The sequence below is a fragment of the Oncorhynchus masou genome, unplaced genomic scaffold (genome assembly GCF_036934945.1).
Source record: "Oncorhynchus masou masou isolate Uvic2021 unplaced genomic scaffold, UVic_Omas_1.1 unplaced_scaffold_704, whole genome shotgun sequence".
Lineage (NCBI taxonomy): Eukaryota > Metazoa > Chordata > Actinopteri > Salmoniformes > Salmonidae > Oncorhynchus > Oncorhynchus masou.
Genome location: NW_027013502.1, coordinates 226,114 through 232,023, shown reverse-complemented (window position 1 = coordinate 232,023; position 5,910 = coordinate 226,114).

The window sequence follows — 5,910 nt, the reverse complement described above, 5'->3', positions numbered from 1 at the left end:
TCCTCTCTCTCTACCGTCTCGCTCACCTTCATCTCTCTCCACCCTTCTCCCCCATCTCTCTAACCCCTCCCCCGTCTCTCTAACCCCTCCCCCTCTCCTCTCTGCTTCACATTATGAATGACTCAAACCCCAGCCCTTCGCTCCAGTGCCACATAGTTACTCAATATGTTCCCCACATTTGTTATGGTTTACGTTTTTAAAACAGGGATGGTTTTTTCTGTGACACACAGTGTTGTTTAAGGAGAGGTTCATCTCTCCAGCTTGTTGTAATGACAACAGACGTAATCAAAACATTTAAACTAGACTAATGAAACGGTTTTATTTTACGTCTCAAATAGAACCCTATTCTCTATTATTATTATTTTTTTAAACTATGCAAGTCATTTAAGAACAAATTCTTATTTTCAATGAGGGACTAGGTTAACTGGGTTAACTGCCTTGTTCAGGGGCAGAATGACAGATTTCTACCTCGTCAGCTCGAGGAGTCGATCTGGCAAACTTTCGGTTACGAGTCCAACGCTCTCACCACTAGGCTATCGAGTGCACTACTTTCGACTAGAGCCCTACATGTTGGCTTGACTTCCAATATACACATGAGCCCCTCCTTATACGACTATCCTCAAGACCACAGTCTAGTTTCCTAGCAGCAGTCCCTCATTCTGTGTGTGTTACAAGCAGTTTCTTTGCGCAAGCGTCTCTCTGTGTGTTGCTGGATGTATGTCTCTCTGTGTAGCTGTGTGTTGCTGTATGTATGTCTCTCTGTAGCTGTGTGTCTCTGTGTGTTGCTGTATGTATGTCTCTGTGTAGCTGTGTGTCTCTCTGCATGTGTCTCTGTGTGTTGCTGTATGTATGGCTCTCTGTGTAGCTGTCTGTCTCTCTGTGTGTGTGTGTGCGTGTGTGTGCGTGTGTGCGGCTGTATATTTCTCTGTGTGTGCGTGTGTGTGTGTGGCTGTGTATTTCTGTGTGTGTGTGTGTGTGTGTCTCTGTGTAGCTGTGTGTCTCTCTGCATGTGTCTCTGTGTGTTGCTGTATGTATGGCTCTCTGTGTAGCTGTCTGTCTCTCTGTGTGTGTGTGTGTGTGCGTGTGTGTGTGTGTGTGCGGCTGTATATTTCTCTGTGTGTGTGCGTGCGTGTGTGTGTGTGGCTGTGTATTTCTGTGTGTGTGTGCGTGTGTGTCTGTATATTTCTCTGTGTGTGTGCGTGTGTGTGTGTGTCTGTATATTTCTCTGTGTGTGTGCGTGTGTGTGTGTGGCTGTGTATTTCTCTGCGTGTGTGCGTGTGTGTCTGTGTATTTCTCTGTGTGTGTGTGTGTGTGTCTCTGTGTGATCACAGCCTGATCCATCATCCTGACCAACACAATCTGTTTCGTGAACAGAAGGCAAACTGACAAGATCAGGATGGTTGAACAAGGCTAGTTTTAATCAGTGACCCACGGAAAACTAGGTCTAGCTGTGCCTCATTACTTGGCAACCACAGGGCCAGTTTGAAGGAACTATTGACTTGAGATGATCAAATGTAAGGATATGAATTCTTGGCTGTTTGGTTTGGAGATGATTAAACTGTTGCGACACAATGTTCAATGTTTACGGAAGATTAGCTATCAGACATACAAACGTGCGTGTCCAGCATGTGTGTCCCCAGTATGTGTGTGTGTGTGTGTGTGTGCGCGCGTCTGTCATTGTTTCCAGTTATTTAACTAGCCGTCTCAACTTCCTGCTGTGTTCTTCGTGTCACAGGAAGCAGTGCCGCTGCTAGGCAACCCAGACGTGCATGCCCTGTGCCCTGTGCACACACACACACACACCTGTGAGAGGAAGTGTAATTGGAGATAGGAAGATGAGAAAGAGGGCGAGGAAGCTGGGAGAATATGTTTAGAAAAGAGAGAGGGGTGGTAGGAGAGAAAGAGAGAGGGGTGATAGGAGAGAAAAGAGAGGGAGGGGAGGAGAGAAAAGAGAGGGGGGGAGGAGAGAAAGAGAGAGAGAGGGAGGGGAGGAGAGAGGGAGGGGGAGGGAGAGAAAGAGAGAGGGAGGAGAGAAAGAGAGAAGGATAGTAGGAGAGAAAGAGAGAAGGGTGGTAGGAGAAAGAGAGAAGGGAGGTAGGAGAAAGAGCGAGGGTAGGACAGAAAGAGGGGGGGTAGGAGAGAAAGAGAGAGGTTGCGAGAATTGGGAACATGTAAAAGAGAGAGAGAGAGAGGAGGAAGGGGGGTAGGAGAGAAAGAGAGAGGTTGCAAGAATTGGAAACATGTAAGAGCGAGAGAGAGAAGGAAGGAGGAAAGAAGTGGGGAATGACAGCCAAACTGCATCACCCTCCCATCATAAAACCCACTCCCAGCCTGGAACAGTGACTGGGCCTGCTACAATGCGTCAGTCAATCTCAATTTGATGTGTGAGCATTTGCAATTATCAGTGTGTGAGAGAGAGTTCTGTGTGTGTGAATCACATATGGAGTAGATTATTGTCATCTGGCATCAATTTAGGGAGGGCCTTGATGTCTCAATGATTACCCCCCCCCCCCCCCATCCCTTCTGAGAGAGAAAAGAGAGAGAGAGAGAGAGAGAGAGAGAGAGAGAGGATGAGAGAGAGAGAGAGATGGGGGGGTGAGAGAGGGAGAGGCATGTGCTTTGCCTGTAAAACTCCAAGCACCTCTCTATAACTCCTAGCATCTCTACTAGCACCTCTCTATAACTCCTGGCATCTCTACTAGCACCTCTCTATAACTCCTAGCACCTCTCTATAACTCCTAGCACCTCTCTCTATAACTCCTAGCGCATCTCTATAACTACTAGCATCTCTCCTAGCACCTCTCTAACTACTAGCACCTCTCTATAACTCCTAGCACCTCTATATAACTCCTAGCACCTCTCTATAACTCCTAGCACAACTCCAAGCACCTCTATAACTCCTAGCACCTCTCTATTACTACTAGCACCTCTCCTAGCATCTCTCTATAACTCCTAGCACCCCTATAACTCCTAGCACCTCTCCTAGCACCTCTCTATAATTCCTAGCACCTCTCCTAGCACTCTCTATAACTCCTAGCACCTCTCTATAACTACTAGCACCTCTCTATAACTCCTAGCACCTCTCTATAACTCCCAGCACCTCTCCTAGCACTCTCTATAACTCCTAGCACCTCTCTATAACTCCCAGCACCTCTCTATAACTCCTAGCACCTCTCCCAGCACCTCTCTATAACTCCTAGGACCTCTCAATAACTACTACCATCTCTCTATAACTCCGAGCACCTCTCTATAACTCCTAGCACCTCTCTATAACTCCTAGCACCTCTCCTAGCACCTCTCTATAACTCCTAGCACCTCTCTATAACTACTAGCATCTCTCTAACTCCGAGCACCTCTCTATAACTCCTAGCACCTCTCCTAGCACCTCTCCTAGCACAACTCCTAGCACCTCTCTATAACTCCTAGCACCTCTCCTAGCACCTCTCCTAGCACCCCTCCTAGCACCTCTCTATTACTACTAGCACCTCTCTATAACTACTAGCACCTCTCTATAACTCCTAGCACCTCTCTATAACTACTAGCACCTCTCTATAACTACTAGCACCTCTCTATAACTACTAGCACCTCTCTTTAACTCCTAGCACCTCTCTATAACTCCTAGCACCTCTCTATAACTCCTAGCACCTCTCTATAACTCCTAGCACCTCTCTATAACTCCTAGCACCTCTCTATAACTCCTAGCACCTCTCTATAACTCCTAGCACCTCTCCTAGCACCTCTCTATTACTACTAGCACCTCTCTATAACTACTAGCACCTCTCTATAACTCCTAGCACCTCTCTATAACTACTAGCACCTCTCTATAACTACTAGCACCTCTCTTTAACTACTAGCACCTCTCTTTAACTCCTAGCACCTCTCTATAACTCCTAGCACCTCTCTATAACTCCTAGCACCTCTCTATAACTCCTAGCACCTCTCTATAACTCCTAGCACCTCTCTATAACTCCTAGCACCTCTCTATAACTACTAGCACCTCTCTATAACTACTAGCACCTCTCTATAACTACTAGCACCTCTCTATAACTCATAGCATCTCTACTAGCACCTCTCTATAACTCCTAGCACCTCTCTATAACTCATAGCATCTCTACTAGCACCTCTCTATAACTCCTAGCACCTCTCTATAACTCCTAGCACCTCTCTATAACTCCTAGCACCTCTCTATAACTCCTAGCACCTCTCTATAACTCCTAGCACCTCTCTATAACTCCTAGCACCTCTCTATAACTCCTAGCACCTCTCTATAACTCCTAGCACCTCTCTATAACTCCTAGCACCTCTCTATAACTCCTAGCACCTCTATAACTACTAGCACCTCTCTATAACTACTAGCACCTCTCTATAACTACTAGCACCTCTCTATAACTCATAGCATCTCTACTAGCACCTCTCTATAACTCCTAGCACCTCTCTATAACTCCTAGCACCTCTCTATAACTCCTAGCACCTCTCTATAACTCCTAGCACCTCTCTATAACTCCTAGCACCTCTCTATAACTACTAGCACCTCTCTATAACTACTAGCACCTCTCTATAACTACTAGCACCTCTCTATAACTCATAGCATCTCTACTAGCACCTCTCTATAACTCCTAGCACCTCTCTATAACTCATAGCATCTCTACTAGCACCTCTCTATAACTCCTAGCACCTCTCTATAACTCCTAGCACCTCTCTATAACTCCTAGCACCTCTCTATAACTCCTAGCACCTCTCTATAACTCCTAGCACCTCTCTATAACTCCTAGCACCTCTCTATAACTCCTAGCACCTCTCTATAACTCCTAGCACCTCTCTATAACTCCTAGCACCTCTCTATAACTCCTAGCACCTCTATAACTCCTAGCACCTCTCTATAACTACTAGCACCTCTCTATAACTCATAGCATCTCTACTAGCACCTCTCTATAACTCATAGCAGCTCTCTATAACTCCTAGCACCTCTCTATAACTCCTAGCACCTCTCTATAACTCCTAGCACCTCTCTATAACTCCTAGCACCTCTCTCTATAACTCCTAGCGCATCTCTATAACTACTAGCATCTCTCCTAGCACCTCTCTAACTACTAGCACCTCTCTATAACTCCTAGCACCTCTATATAACTCCTAGCACCTCTCTATAACTCCTAGCACAACTCCAAGCACCTCTATAACTCCTAGCACCTCTCTATTACTACTAGCACCTCTCCTAGCATCTCTCTATAACTCCTAGCACCCCTATAACTCCTAGCACCTCTCCTAGCACCTCTCTATAATTCCTAGCACCTCTCCTAGCACTCTCTATAACTCCTAGCACCTCTCTATAACTACTAGCACCTCTCTATAACTCCTAGCACCTCTCTATAACTCCCAGCACCTCTCCTAGCACTCTCTATAACTCCTAGCACCTCTCTATAACTCCCAGCACCTCTCTATAACTCCTAGCACCTCTCCCAGCACCTCTCTATAACTCCTAGGACCTCTCAATAACTACTACCATCTCTCTATAACTCCGAGCACCTCTCTATAACTCCTAGCACCTCTCTATAACTCCTAGCACCTCTCCTAGCACCTCTCTATAACTCCTAGCACCTCTCTATAACTACTAGCATCTCTCTAACTCCGAGCACCTCTCTATAACTCCTAGCACCTCTCCTAGCACCTCTCCTAGCACAACTCCTAGCACCTCTCTATAACTCCTAGCACCTCTCCTAGCACCTCTCCTAGCACCCCTCCTAGCACCTCTCTATTACTACTAGCACCTCTCTATAAACTCTATAACTAGCACCTCTCTATAACTCCTAGCACCTCTCTATAACTACTAGCACCTCTCTATAACTACTAGCACCTCTCTATAACTACTAGCACCTCTCTTTAACTCCTAGCACCTCTCTATAACTCCTAGCA